Genomic DNA, 15,652 nt, shown 5'->3' with positions numbered 1-15,652 from the left:
AGGGGATGGAAAAAGATATTCCATGCAAATTGAAATCAAAAGAAAGCTGGAGTAGCAATACTCATATCAGATAAAATATACTTTAAAATAAAGAATGTTACAAGAGACAAGGAAGGACACTACATAATGATCAAGGAATCAATCCAGGAAAAAATTATAACAATTTTAAACATATATGCTCTCAACATAGGAGCACCTCAATACATAAGGCAACTGCTAACAGCTATAAAAGAGGAAATCGACAGTAACACAATAATACTGGGGGACTTTAACACCTCACTTACACCAATGGACAGATCATCCAAACAGAAAATTAATAAGGAAACACAAGCTTTAAATGAGACAATAGACCAGATAGATTTAATTGACATTTATAGGACATTCCATCCAAAAACAGCAGATTACACTTTCTTCTCCAGTGTGCACTGAAAATTCTCCAGGATAGATCACATCTTGGGTCACAAATCAAGCCTCAGTAAATTTAAGAAAATTGAAATCATACCAAGCATTGTCTCTGACCACAACACTATGAGATTAGAAATCAATTACAGGAAAAAAAACATAAAAAACACAAACACATGGAGGCTAAACAATACGTTACTAAATAACCAAGAGATAACTGAAGAAATCAAAGAGGAAATCAAAAAATACCTAGAGACAAATGACAATGAAAACACGATGATCCAAAACCTATGGGATGCAGCAAAAGCAGTTCTAAGAGGGAAGTTTAGAGCAATACAAGCCTACCTCAAGAAACAAGAAAAATCTCAAGTAAACAGTCTAAACTTACACCTAAAGGAAGTAGAGAAAGAAGAACAAACAAAACCCAAAGTTAGCAGAAGGAAAGAAATCATAAACATCAGAGTGGAAATAAATGAAATAGAAACAAAGAAAACAATAGCAAAGATCAATAAAACTAAAAGCTGGTTCTTTGAGAAAATAAACAAAATTAATAAACCATTAGCCAGACTCATCAAGAAAAAGAGGGAGAGGACTCAAATGAATGAAATTAGAAACGAAAAAGGAGAAGTTACAACAGACACCGTAGAAATACAAAGCATCCTAAGAGACTGCTACAAGCACCTCTATGCCAATAAAACGGACAACCTGGAAGAAATAGACAAATTCTTACAAAATCATAACATTCCAAGACTGAATCAGGAAGAAATTGAAAATATGAACAGACTAATCACAAGTAATGAAATTGAAACTGTGATTAAAAATCTTCCAACAAACAAAAGTCCAGGACCAGATGGATTCACAGGTGAATTCTATCAAACATTTAGAGAAGAATTAAAACCCATCCTTCTCAAACTCTCCCAAAAAATTGCAAAGGAAGGAATACTCCCAAAGTCATTCTATGAGGCCAGCATCACCCTGATACCAAAACCAGACAAAGATACTACAAAAAAAGAAAATTACAGACCAATAACACTGATGAATATAGATGTAAAAATCCTCAACAAAATACTAGCAAACAGAATCCAACAACACATTAAAAGGGTCATACACCATGAGCAAGTGGGATTTATCCCAGGGATGCAAGGATTCTTCAATATACACAAATCAATCAATGTGATACACCATATTAACAAATTGAAGAATAAAAACCATATGATCATCTCAATAGATGCAGAAAAAGCTTTTGACAAAATTCAACACCCATTTATGATAAAAACTCTCCAGAAAGGGGGCAAAGAGGGAACCTACCTCAACATAATAAAGGCCATATATGACAAACCCAGAGCAAACATCATTCTCAATGGTAAAAACTGAAAGCATTTCCTCTAAGATCAGGAACAAGACAAGGATGTCCACTCTCACCACTATTATTCAACATAGTTTTGGAAATCCTAGCCATGGAAATCAGAGAAGAAAAAGAAATAAAAAGAATACAAATTGGAAAAGAAGAAGTAAAACTGTCACTGTTTGCAGATGGCATGATACTATACATAGAGAATCGTAAAGATGCCACGAGAAAACTACTAGAGCTAATCAATGAATTTGGTAAAGTTGCAGGATACAAAATTAATGCACAGAAAGCTCTTGCATTCCTCTACACTAATGATGAAAAATTTGAAAGAGAAATTAAGGAAACACTCCCATTTACCATTGCAACAAAAAGAATAAAATACCTAGGAATAAACCTACCTAGGGAGACAAAAGACCTGTATGCAGAAAACTATAAGACACTGATGAAAGAAATTAAAGATGATACCAACAGATGGAGAGATATACCATGTTCTTGGATTGGAAGAATCAATATTGTGAAAATGACTCTACTACCCAAAGCAGTTTACAGATTCAATGCAATCCCTATCAAATTACCAAAGGCATTTTTTACAGAACTGGAACGAAAAATTTTAAAATTTGTATGGAGACACTAAAAACCCCGAATAGCAAAGCAGTCTTGAGGGGAAAAAACAGAGCTAGAGGAATCAGAATCCCTGACTTCAGGCTATACTACAAAGCTACAGTAATCAAGACAATATGGTACTGGCACAAAAACAGAGATATAGATCAATGGAACAGGATAGAAAGCCCAGAGATAAACCCACGCACATATGATCAACTAACCCATGACAAAGGAGGGAAGGATGTACAATGGAGAAAAGACAATCGGTTCAATATGTGGTGCTGGGAAAACTGGACGGCTACATGTAAAGGAATGAAATTAGAACACTCCCTAACACCATACACAAAAATAAACTCAAAGTGGATTCGAGACCTAAATGTAAGACCGGACATCATAAAACTCTTAGAGGAAAACACAGGAAGAACACTCTCTGACATAAATCACAGCAAGATCTTTTTTGATCCACTTCCTAGAGTAATGGAAATAAAAACAAAAATAAACAAATGGGACCTAATGAAACTTCAAAGCTTTTGCACAGCAAAGGAAACCATAAACAAGACGAGAACACAACCCTCAGAATGGGAGAAAATATTTGCAAATGAAGCAACTGACAAAGGATTAATCTCCAAGATTTACAAGCAGCTCATGCAGCTCAATATTAAAGAAACAAACCACCCAATCCAAAAATGGGCAGAAGACCTAAATAGACATTTCTCCAAAGAAGACATACAGATGGCCAAGAAGCACATGAAAAGCTGATCAACATCACTAATTATTAGAGAAATGCAAAACAAAACTACAATGAGGTATCACCTCACACCAGGTAGAACGGATATCATCAGAAAATCTCCAAACAACAAATGCTGGAGAGGGTGTGGAGAAAAGGGAACACTCTTGCACTGTTGGTGGGAATGTAAATTGATACAGCCACTATGGAGAACAGTATGGGGGCACCTTAAAAAATTAAAAACAGAACTACCATGTGACCCAGCAATCCCAGTACTGGGCATATACCCAGAGAAAACCATAATTCAAAAAGACACATGCACCCCAATGTTAATTGCAGCACTATTCACAATAGCCAGGTCATGGAAGCAACCTAATTGCCCATCGATAGTTGAATGGATAAAGAAGTTGTGGTACATATATACAATGGAATATTACTCAGCCATAAAAAGGAACGAAATTGGGTCATTTGTAGAGACGTGGCTGAATCTAGAGACTGTCATACAGAGTGAAGTAAGTCAGAAAGAGAAAAACAAATATTGTATATTAATGCATGTATGTGGAACCTAGATAAATGGTACAGATGAACCAGTTTGTAGGGCAGAAATTGAGGCACAGATGCCGAGAACAAATGTATAGACACCAAGGGGGGAAAGAAGCAGGGGTGGTGGTGGTGGTGGTTCTGTGATAAATTGGGAGATTGGGATTGATGTATATACACCAATATGTATAAAATGGATAACTAATAAGAACCTGCTGTATAAAAAAATAAAGTAAAATTCAATAAAAAATAATTGTAAGAATGGATTAATAAAAGGAAACCCAACAGTATATAGTAACAAGAGACTCATCTTAATTATGAGACAGAAAGATTTAAAAATTAAAGATTTAAAGGAAAAAGATATACTATGGGAAGACAAATTAACATGAAGACAGTGAAGTTACACTGAAGATAAATAGGCAGTGTCCTACTGTCAATCCATTGTATGCACCTAACAAAATCACTTCAACATAGAAAAATTAATAGAACTAAACTGAATAATAGAAAAACTAGCATTCATAGTGGGACATTTTAATATACTTCTCTCAGCATCTCAGTAACTGATAGAATAGGCTAACAAAAATATCAGTGAGTACATAGCAAATTTAAATAATGTGATTAACAGTTAACCTATTATATACACACACACACACAACACAGAATATACATCCATTTCAAGTACACATGAATATTTTTCCAAAATTGATCATATCTTTGGGCTGTTAACCATGTAACAACAAATTGCAAAGTATCAAAATCATACAGAACATATTCTCTAAACACAAAGGAACCAAAAAGATGACCAGATATGATATTATTGTATAAAAATGAAAACACACCTCTACATAAGCCATAGATGGAGGAAGATATGCTTATAGAAATCAGAAAATGCTGCTTTGAAATGAATAAAATGGAAATAGCAAAATCTAATCTTGTGGAGTGTAGCCAGAGTGCTTGGGGGGAAACTAATAACCTTAACTGCATTTATGAGAAAAGAAGAAATGCTGCAAAATTAATGATATAAGCATCTATTCTAAGAAACTTAGGAAATGCAGAGCAAATGAGACCCAAAGAAAGTATGAAGGAAGGGAAAAATAAGGATAACAGAAATAAATAGAACACAACCATAAAATAGAGAAAATCAATAAAAATACTGATTTGAAAAGACCAATAAAATCAATTAACTCTAAGCAAGAGCAATCAATAAAAAATACAGAGAAAACAAATACATCAAGAATGAAAAAGGAGATGTAACTATAGGATCCAGAGGCATTTAAAAAGTAATGTGAGGATATTATGAACAATCTTATACCAATATATTAAAACATTCAGATGAAATGGCATATTCTCTGCAAAATGCTACTTACTGAAACTGGCAAAAGAAAAAATCTGAAGGGTAATATATTTATTAAAGAAATAGAATCTATAATAAAAACATTACTACAAGAAAATCAAGGCTGAGGTGGCATCAACCAGTGAATTCTTCCAACTATTTAAGAAATAATTCAGAACAATTTTTTGCATTCATTAATTGATGGGCATCTGGGTTTTTTCCACTTTATGTCTCTTATAAATAATGCTGCTATGAACATTCAAATACAAGTATTTGTGTGGAAGTATGTTCTCATTTCCCTTGGGTATATACCTAGGAGTGGAAATGCTCAGTCATGTGTTAATTCTATGTTTAACATTTTGAGGAATTGCGAGACTTTCCCACAGCAGCTGTATCATTTTAAATTCTACTAGCAATGTATGAGGCCTCTGATTTTTCCACATGCTTATCAACACTTGTCTTTTTTATTATAGCCATCTTAGTGAGTATGAAGTGGTATCTCATTGTGGTTTTGATTTTCATTTCCCTAACAACTAGTGATGTTGAACATTTTTTCATGTGTTTATTGACCATTTATTTATCTTCTTATTGGGGTGCCTTTTCAAATCATTTGCCCATTTTTAAATTGGGTTGATTTAAATTTTTGAATTGCAAATGTTCTTTATATATTCTAGATACAAGTCCCTTATCAAATATATGATTTGTAAATACTTTGTCCCACTCACTGGGTTACCTTTTCACTTTCTTGATAATATTATTTGTGACACAAAAGGTTTTAATTTTGAACAAGTCCAGTTTATCTATTTTTCTTTTTTAAATTTAATCAGATATTCACCCAGTTACAAAGGAATCAGCAAAATCTTCCTTTATTATCAGTAGATAATACATTTCACCTGAAAGTTTTCGGTAAACTCTTACTTCACAAGACCTCCTTTCTCATTAGTATCTGAAATTCAGAGCGCATCTTATTATCACTGAAAACTCTCAGAGCCAAGAAGGCTAAAATCAATTAAGAGATCAATCCATAATACTTTGTATTGACCTGTTAATTCATTTACCATATTTTGCATCTATTACCATAACCAATGGCATGTTAGTTGAAACACATCAATAATTATACAATCATACAATATGAATTATAAATTATAATTCCAGGACCCTATGAATAGTATAGTGTAGTAGGGTTAAAAATCTATTTTCAAGTGTTTTAGTTTAGGCTCTGATATTCTGAGGAGGTCAATATAAACTTGATTTATGGCTCTGTTAAGACCTTCTAAACAGAGTTAAATTACAGTGTGCTAACTTGGAAAATTATGGAACATTTGCAGCACTTAGACTAATGAGGAGATGATATTCAAATGATGCAACTGTGGACGTAGTGCTCTCCTTTTACTTTTCGTGTTAGTCACCTGCCTTTACCTCATTTCTATTCATAACTGATCCAGTAATACTTTCTCCAACCTATCATTCAAGTTATCTCACAGTCCCTCCACTCAAGTTATTATTCTGTTTTCGTATATATTTTCCCACCATCTCACAGTATGTTCCACAGTTTACCTGTTTGATGATCTGAATTTTATTGCTACCTTAAATTCTCATTATTCAAATTCTGACCTCTTTTTAGCATGAACTCTAGAACTATCTAGGTTTAAATCATGATTCCATGAGTTATCTACTGTTACTGTTGTAGTTGTTGTTTTTACCTGACCAAGTTACTCTGTGCTTCTTCAATTCTAAAATGTGGATAATGAAGGTAGTATTTGGGCCAACATCATAGATGTGTTATGATGCTCAAATGGGTTTATAATATACAGCATTTGAAAATACTTATGTTAAGTATTACATAAGCACTATTACTAGTATTAATACTACTATTTTGTTAAATTATTTATTTTTTTCATTTGTATGTAGAAAATGTTGATATAGTATGGATGTTAACTTTTATTCTTTGATGTAATTAGTTTCATCCATGCACTGGCTTTTTGTTTTGTTATTAAATCTTTATTTCTGGTGTTATTCACCAAACAGTAATTACTTCTTTTTATTTAGTTAAATCTATCACTTATTTCCTTTATCAACTCTGGGTTTTGTGCTTTTTTTCTGAAAGGTCTCCTTCATTATAAAAATATTCCCTGACATTGCTCTAGTACTATGAAAAGTTGCATTGTACATTTATATCTTTAATCCAGCAATTATTTTTTTTTTGCATTGTGTGGGTTAGGATTCTAAGTTAATATTTTTTTCCTATGTGACTATCAAATTTCCCTAACACTTAAAATGGCCATTCTTATATAGTTTCTAGGTTTCTAGGTGCTTCTCATGTATGATACTTTCTGTTCCATTCCAACCTATATGTTTTGTCCTATTAGGAAAGTATAGTTCTATTCCTAGTTTACTCAATGTTTTTTTTTTTCACTATATTTATATTTATTATTTTGTACTGTGAAGGTTATTCATCAAATTAATATTACAAATGCAAGCAATCTTAAGCTTACATCACTGAAATATTCGTTTCAACTCTTTTTAACATGATAGTAACACATTTTGTTTATATAGTCTCTCCCCTCATAGATTCTCTTCATAAAGCAATGTTGTTGGCTCACAATTTTTAAAACTCCAGAATGAACTGCATTGGATATTTTTTATTTGCCCTCCACGTCCACCCTCCACCCTTTTCCAGCCTCCTCTTTGCTATGGGATTCTGGCCTGTGTTCTGTATTTGCTACATCCATAGGTTTCTTTTTTTATTTTTTTAACATCTTTATTGGAGTATAATTGCTTTACAATAGTGTGTTCGTTTCTGCTTTATAACAAAGTGAATCAGCTATACATATACAAATATACCCATATCTCCTCCCTCATGGGTCTCCCTCCCACCCTCCCTATCCCACCCCTCTAGGTGGTAACAAAGCACTGAGCTGATCTCACTTTGCTATGCAGCTGTTTTTCACTAGCTATCTGTTTTATATTTGGTAGTGTATATATGTTCATGCCACTGTCTCACTTCGTCCCAGCTTACCCTTCCCCATCCCAGTGTCCTCAAGTCCATTTTCTACATCTGCATCTTTATTCCTGTTCTGCCCCTAGGTTCTTCATAACCATTTTTTTTCTTTAGATTCCATGTATAAGTGTTAGCATATGGTATTTGTTTTTCTCTTTCTGACTTACTTCACTGTATGACAAACTCTACCTCTATCCACCTCACTACAAATAACTCAATTTTGTTTCTTTTTATGGCTGAGTAATATTCCATTGTATATATGTGCCACATCTTCTTTATCCATTCATCTGTCAATGGACACGTAGGTTGCTTCCATGTCCTGGCTATTGTAAATAGAGCTGCAATGAACATTGTGGTACATGACTCCTTTTGAATTATGGTTTTCTCAGGGTATATGCCCACTAGTGAGATTGCTGGGTTGTATGGTAGTTCTAATTTTAGTTTTTTAAGGAAGGTTCATACTGTTCTCCATAGTGGCTGTATCAATTTACATTCCCACCAACAGTGCAAGAGGGTACCCTTTTCTCCACACCCTCTCCAGCATTTATTGTTTGTAGATTTTTTGATGATGGCCATTCTGACTGGTATAAGGTGATACCTCATAGTAGATTTGATTTGCATTTCTCTAATGACTAGTGATGTTGAGCATTCTTTCATGTATTTGTTGGCTATCTGTATATCTTCTTTGGACAAATGTCTACATAGGTTTTCTGCCCATTTTTGGATTGGGTTGTTTAGTTTTTGGATATTGAGCTGTATGAGCTGTTTGTAAATATTGGAGATTAATCCTTTGTCAGTTGCTTCATTTGCAAATATTTTCTCCCATTCTGAGGATTGTCTTTTTGCCTTGTTTATGGTTTCCTTTGCTGTGCAAAAGCTTTTAAGTTTCATTAGGTCTCATTTGTTTATTTTTGTTTTTATTTCTATTTCTCTAGGACGTGGGTCAAAAAGGATCTTGCTGAGACTTATAACATAGAGTGTTCTGCCAGTTTTCCTCTAAGAGTTTTATAGTGTCTGGCCTTACATTTAAGTCTTTAATCCATTTTGAGTTTATTTTTGTGTATCGTGTTCTAATTTCATTCTTTTACATGTAGCTGTCCAATTTTCCCAGCACCACTTATTGAAGAGGCTGTCTTTTCTCCATTGTATATACTTGCATCCTTTATCAAAAATAAGGTGACCATACGTGTGTGGGTTCATCTCTGGACTTTCTATCCTGTTCCATTGATGTATATTTCTGTTTTTTGTGCCAGTACCATACTGTCTTGATTACTGTAGCTTAGTAATAGAGTCTGAAGTCAGGGAGCCTGATTCCTCCAGCTCCGTTTTTCTTTCTCAAGATTCCTTTGGCTATTCAGGGTCTTTTGTGTTTCCATACAAATTGTGAAATTTTTTGTTCTAGTTCTGTGAAAAATGCCATTGGTAGTTTGATAGGGATTGCATTGAATCTGTAGATTGCTTTGGGTAGTATACTCTTTTTCTCAATGTTGATTCTTCCAATCCAAGAACATGGTATATTTCTGAATCGGTTTGTATCGTCTTTAATTTCTTTCATCAGTGTCTTATAGTTTTCTGCATACAGGTCCTTTGTCTCCCTAGGTAGGTTTATTCCTAGGTATTTTATTCTTTTTGTTGCAATGATAAATGGGAGTGTTTCCTTAATTTCTCTTTCAAATTTTTCATCATTAATGTATAGGAAGGCAAGAGATTTCTGTGCATTAATTTTGTATCCTGCTACTTTACCAAAATCATTGATTAGTTCTAGTAGTTTTCTGGTAGCATCTTTAGGATTCTCTATGTATAGTATCATGCCATCTGCAAACAGTGACAGTTTTACTTCTTCTTTTCTGATTTGGATTCCTCTTATTTTCTTTTCTTCTCTGATTGCTGTGGCTAAAACTCCCAAAACAATGTAGAATAATAGTGGTGAGAGTGGGCAACCTTGTCTTGTTCCTGATCTTAGTGGAAATGGTTTCAGTTTTTCACCATTGAGAACGATGTGGGCTGTGGGTTTGTCATATATGGCCTTTATTATGTTACGGTAAGCTCCCTCTATGCCTACTTTCTGGAGGGTTTTTATCATAAATGGGTGTTGAATTTTGTGGAAAGCTTTTTCTGCATCTATTGAGATGATCATACAGTTTTTATCCTTCAGATTGTTAATATAGTGTATCACATTGATTGATGTGTGTATATTGAAGAATCCTTGCATTCCTGGGATAAACCCCACTTGCTCATGGTGTATGATCCTTTTAATGTGTTTTTGGATTCTGTTTGCTAGTATTTTGTTGAGAATATTTGCATCTATGTTAATCAGTGATATTGGCCTGTAATTTTCTTTTTTTGTGACATCTCTGTCTGCTTTTGTTTTCAGGATGATGGTGACCTCGTAGAGTGAGTTTGGGAGTGTTCCTCCCTCTACTATATTTTGGAAGAGTTTGAGAAGGATAGGTGTTAGGTCTTCTCTAAATATTTGATAGAATTCACCCATGAAGCCATCTGGTCCCTGGCTGTTGTTTGCTGGAAGATTTTTAATCACAGTCTCAATTTCAGTGCTTGTGATTGGTCTGTTTATATTTTCTATTTCTTCCTGGTTGAGTCTCAGTAGGTTGTACTTTTCTAAGAATTTGTCCATTTCTTCCAGGTTGTCCATTTTATTGACATATAGTTGCTGGTTGTAATCTCATGATCCTTTGTATTTCTGCAGGGTCAATTGTTAATTCTCCTTTTTCATTTCTAATTCTATTTAATTGAGTCTTCTCCCTTTTTTTCTTGATTAGTCTGGCTAATGGTTTATCAATTTTGTTTATCTTCTCAAAGAACCAGCTTTTAGTTTTATTGATCTTTGCTATTGTTTCCTTCATTTCATTTTCATTTAGTTCTGATCTGATTTTTATGATTTCTTTCCTACTGCTAACTTTGGGGTTTTTTGTTATTCTTTCTCTAATTGATTTAGCTCTAAGTTAGGTTGTCTATTTGCGATGCTTCTTGTTTCTTGAGGTAGGATTGTATTGCTATATACTTTGCTCTTAGGACTGATTTTGCTGCATGCCATAGGATTTGGGTCATCATGTTTTCATTGTCATTTGTTTCTAGGTATTTTTTGTTTTCCTTTTTGATTTCTTCAGTGATCTCTTGGTTATTAAGTAGTGTATTGTTTAACCTCCATGTTTCTCTATTTTTACAGATATTTTTCCTGTAATTGATATCTAGTCTCATAGCATTGTGGTCAGAAGAGATACTTGATATGATTTCACTTTTCTTAAATTTACCAAGGCTTGATTTGTGACCCAATATCTGATCTCTCCTGGAGAATGTTCCATGAGTACTTGAGAAGACAGTGTATTCTGTTGTTTTTGGATGGAATGTCCTATAAATATCAATTAAGTCCATCTTGTTTAATGTATCACTTAAAGCTTGTGTTTCCTTATTTGTTGTCATTTTGGATGATCTGTCCATTGGTGAAAATGGGTGTTAAAGTCCTGTACTATGATTGTGTTACTGTCGATTTCATCTTTTATGGCTGTTAACATTTGCCTTATGTATTGAGGTGCTCCTTTGTTGGGTGCATAAATATTTACAATTGTTATAGCTTCTTCTTGGATTGATCCTTTGATCATTATGTAGTGACCTTCTTTGTCTCTTGTAATAGTCTTTATTTTAAAGTCTATTTTATCTGATATGAGTATTGCTACTCCAGCTTTCTTTTGATTTCCATTTGCATGGAATATATTTTTCCATCCCATCACTTTCAGTCTGTATGTGTCCCTCGGTCGAAGTGTGTCTCTTGTAGACAGCATATATACGGCCTTGTTTTTGTATACATTCAGTCAGTCTATGTCTTTCCATTGGAGCATTTAAGCCATTTATATTTAAGGTAATTATTGATATGTATATTCCTATTACCATTTTCCAAAATTTTTTGGGTTAGTTATTGTAGGTCTTTTCCTTTGCTTGTGTATCCTGCCTAGAGATGTTCTTTTAGCATTTGTTGTAAAGGTGATTTGGTGGTGCTGAATTCTCTTAGCTTTTGCTTGTCTGTAAAGTTTTTAATTTGTCTGTAGAATCTGAATGAGATCCTTGCTGGGTAGAGTAATCTTGGTTGTAGATTTTTCCCTTTCATCACTTTAAGTATGTCCTGCCACTCCCTTCCGTCTTGCAGAGTTTCTGCTGAAAGATCAGCTGTTAATCTTATGGGGATTCCCTTGTGTGTTATTTGTTGTTTTTCCCTTGTTGCTTTTAATATTTTTTTTTGTTTTTAATTTTTGATATCTTGATTAATATGTGTCTTGGCATGTTTCTCCTTGGATTTATCCTGTATGGGACTCTCTGTGCTTCCTGGGCTTGATTTACTATTTCCTTTCCCATATTAGGGAAGTTTCATCTATAATGTCTTCAAATATTTTCTCAGTCCCTTTCTTTTTCTCATCTTATTCTGGGACCCCTATAATTCAAATGTTAGTGCATTTAATGTTGTCCCAGATGTCTCTGAGACTCCTGAATTTCTTTCATTCTTTTTTCTTTATTCTGCACTGCAGTAGTTATTTCCACTATTTTATCTTCCAGGTCACTTATCTATTCTTCTGCCTCAGTTATTCTGCTATTGATTCCTTCTAGAGAATTTTTAATTTCATTTATTCTGCTGTTCATCATTGTTTATTTGCTGTTTAGTTCTTCTTCATCCTTGTTAAACGTTTCTTGTATTTTCTCCATTCTATTTCCAAGATTTTGGATCATCTTTACTATCATTATTCTGAATTCTTTTTCAGTTAGACTGCCTATTTCCTCCTCATTTGTTTGGTCTTGTGGGTTTTTGCCTTGCTCCTTCATCTCCTGTTTATTTCTCTGTCTTCTCATTTTGCTTAACTTCCTGTGTTTGGGGTCTCCTTTTTGCGGACTGCAGGTTTGTAGTTCCCGTTGTTTTCGGTGTCTGTCCCCAGTGGCTAAGTTTCATTCAGTGCGTTGTGTAGGCTTCTGGTTGAGGGGACTAGTGCCTGTGTTCTGGAGGATGAGGCTGGATCTGGTCTTTCTGGTATGCAGGACCGTGTCCTGTGGTGTGTTTTAGGGTGTCTGTGAACTTATTATGATTTTAGGCAGCCTCTCTGCTAATGAGTAGTGTTGTGTCCGTGTCTTGCTAGTTGTTTGGCATAGGGTGTCCAGTACTGTAGCTTGCTGGTCCTTGAGTGGAGCTGGGTCTTAGCATTGCGATGGAGATCCCCAGGAGACCATTTGCTGTTTGATATTATGTGGAGCCGGGTGGTCTCTGGTGGACGAATGTCCTGAACTCGGCTCTCCCACCTCGGAGGCACAAGCCTGATACTCGGCTGGAGCACCAAGAACCTGTCGCCACATGTCAGATGAAAAGGGAGAACCAACGAAAGAAAGAAAGAAAAAAATAAAATAAAATAAAGTTATTAAAATAAAAAATAATTATTAAAAATAAAAAAATTAAAAAGTAATTAAAAAAAGAAAGGAAAAAAAGAAAACAAATAAAGAAAAAGAGAGCAACCAAACCAAAAAACAAATCCACCAATGATAACAACCGCTAAAAACTATACTAAAAAACAAACAAAAACTGACAGACGAAACCCTAGAACAAATGGTAAAAGCAAAGCTATACAGACAAAATTACACAGAGAAGCAAACACATACACATTTACAAAAGAGAAAAAGGAAAAATGTATATATATCATTGTTCCCAAAGTCCACTGCCTCAATTTTGGGATGATTCATTTTCTATTCAGGTATTCCACAGATGTAGGGTACATCACGTTGATTGTGGAGAGTTAATCTGCTTCTCCTGAGGCTGCTGGGAGAGATTTCCCTTTCTCTTCTTTGTTCGCACAGCTCCTGGGGTTCAGCTTCGGATTTGGCCCTGCCTCTGTATTTAGGTCACCTGAGGGCATCTGCTCTTCGGTCAGACAGGACGGGGTTAAAGGACCAGCTGATTAGGGAGCTCTGTCTCACTCAGGCCAGGGGGAGTGAGGGGTACAGAATGCGGTGTGAGCCTGCAGTGGCAGAGGCCGGCATGACGCTGCAACAGCCTGAGGTGCACCGTGTGTTCTCCCAGGGAATTTGTCCCTGGATTACAGGACCCTGGCAGTGGTGGGCTGCACAGGCTCCTGGGAGGGGAGGTGTGGACAGTGACCTGTGCTTGTACACACGCTTCTTGATGGCTGCAGTAGCAGACTTAGCATTTCATGCCCATCTCTGATGTCTGCGCTGATAGCCCTGGCTCCCACCCATCTCTGGAGCTGGTTCAGGTGGTGCTCTGAATCCCCTCTCTTCGTGCACCCCAAAATAATGGTCTCTTGCCTCTTAGGCAGGTCCAGACTTTTTCCCAGACTCCCTCCTGGCTCGCTATGGTGCACTAGCCCCCCTCAGGCTGTGTTCACGCAGCCAACCTCAGTCCTCTCCCTGGGATCTGACCTCTGAAGCCAGAGCCTCAGTTCCCAGTCCCCATCTGCCTTGGTGGGTGAGCAGACAAGCCTCTCAGGCTGTTGAGTGCTGGTCAGCACCGATCCTCTGTGCAGGAATCTCTCTGCTTTTCCCTCTGCACCCCTGTTGCTCTGTTCTCCTCCGTGGCTCTGAAGCTTCCCCCCCCTCACCAGGCCCCGTCTCCTCCAGTGAAGGGGCTTCCTAGTGTGTGGAAACTTTTCCTCTTTCACAGCTCCCTCCCAGAAGTCCTGTCCCTATTCTTTTGTCTCTGTTTTTTCTTTTGCCCTATCCAAGTACGTGGGGAGTTTCTTGTCTTTTGGGAAGTCTGAGGTCTTCTGCCAGTGTTCAGCAGGTGTTCTGTAGGAGTTGTTCCACATGTAGATGTATTTCTGATGTATTTGTAGGGAGGAAGGTGATCTCCACGTCTCACTCCTCCACCATCTTGAAGCTCTCCCTTAATGTTTTTATTAAGAACTCTTGAATTTTGATTAAAATCTTTTTGATCATCTACTGATAGTATAATAGTTTTTTCTCATTTGATGTATTTCTGTCATTTTAAGCTAATGGTGCTTTGACCACTGTTGCCCTATTTGTGGATTTCAAACTTATTCTCTGCAGTTCCATCTTGGTCAGAAGTGAAGTTTCCTCTTTTCCTGATCCCATAGACCTATATATGTTAGAAAACCTCAGTTCTCCTCCTGTGTTTCTTCTCTATTATCACACCATGACTATGGTCACACTTTTGACACAGGACGTGTGAGTGTTTTCCTCACACCAAGCAATTCTCTGTGACATCAGCTGGGTGTCCTACAATTTAACTCAATTCTGACACTATGTACCTAGAGATAGTGTCAGATCCCACAGGTTAAGTCCTCAGTCCCACAAGACTGCTCTCACTTCAGATGCCAATTGCAAGCAGTAGGTCCCCAGGTTACCCACAACTTCTGTCCAATTTGCTTCAAATTGCAGATTCCCAAGACCTCCTCCCCCTTGGATTTGGTTATTTGCTAGCACAGCTCACAGAATTCAGGGAAACACTTACTTACATTTACCAGTTTACTATATAATAGAGGATATCACAAAGGATACGGATGAACAGCCTGATGAAGAGACACAAAGGGTGAGGTCTGGGAGAGTTCCGAATGCAGGAGCTTTTTTCCCCATGAATTTGGGGTGTGTCATCCTTCTGGTGTGTGGATGTGTTCACCAACCAGGAAGCTCTCCAAACCCCATTCTATTGGAGTTTTAATGGAGATT

This window comes from Eubalaena glacialis, chromosome X (assembly GCF_028564815.1).
Source record: "Eubalaena glacialis isolate mEubGla1 chromosome X, mEubGla1.1.hap2.+ XY, whole genome shotgun sequence".
Taxonomy (NCBI): domain Eukaryota; kingdom Metazoa; phylum Chordata; class Mammalia; order Artiodactyla; family Balaenidae; genus Eubalaena; species Eubalaena glacialis.
The sequence above is the reverse complement of the archived record's forward strand: the minus strand, read 5'-3'. Positions refer to the sequence as shown.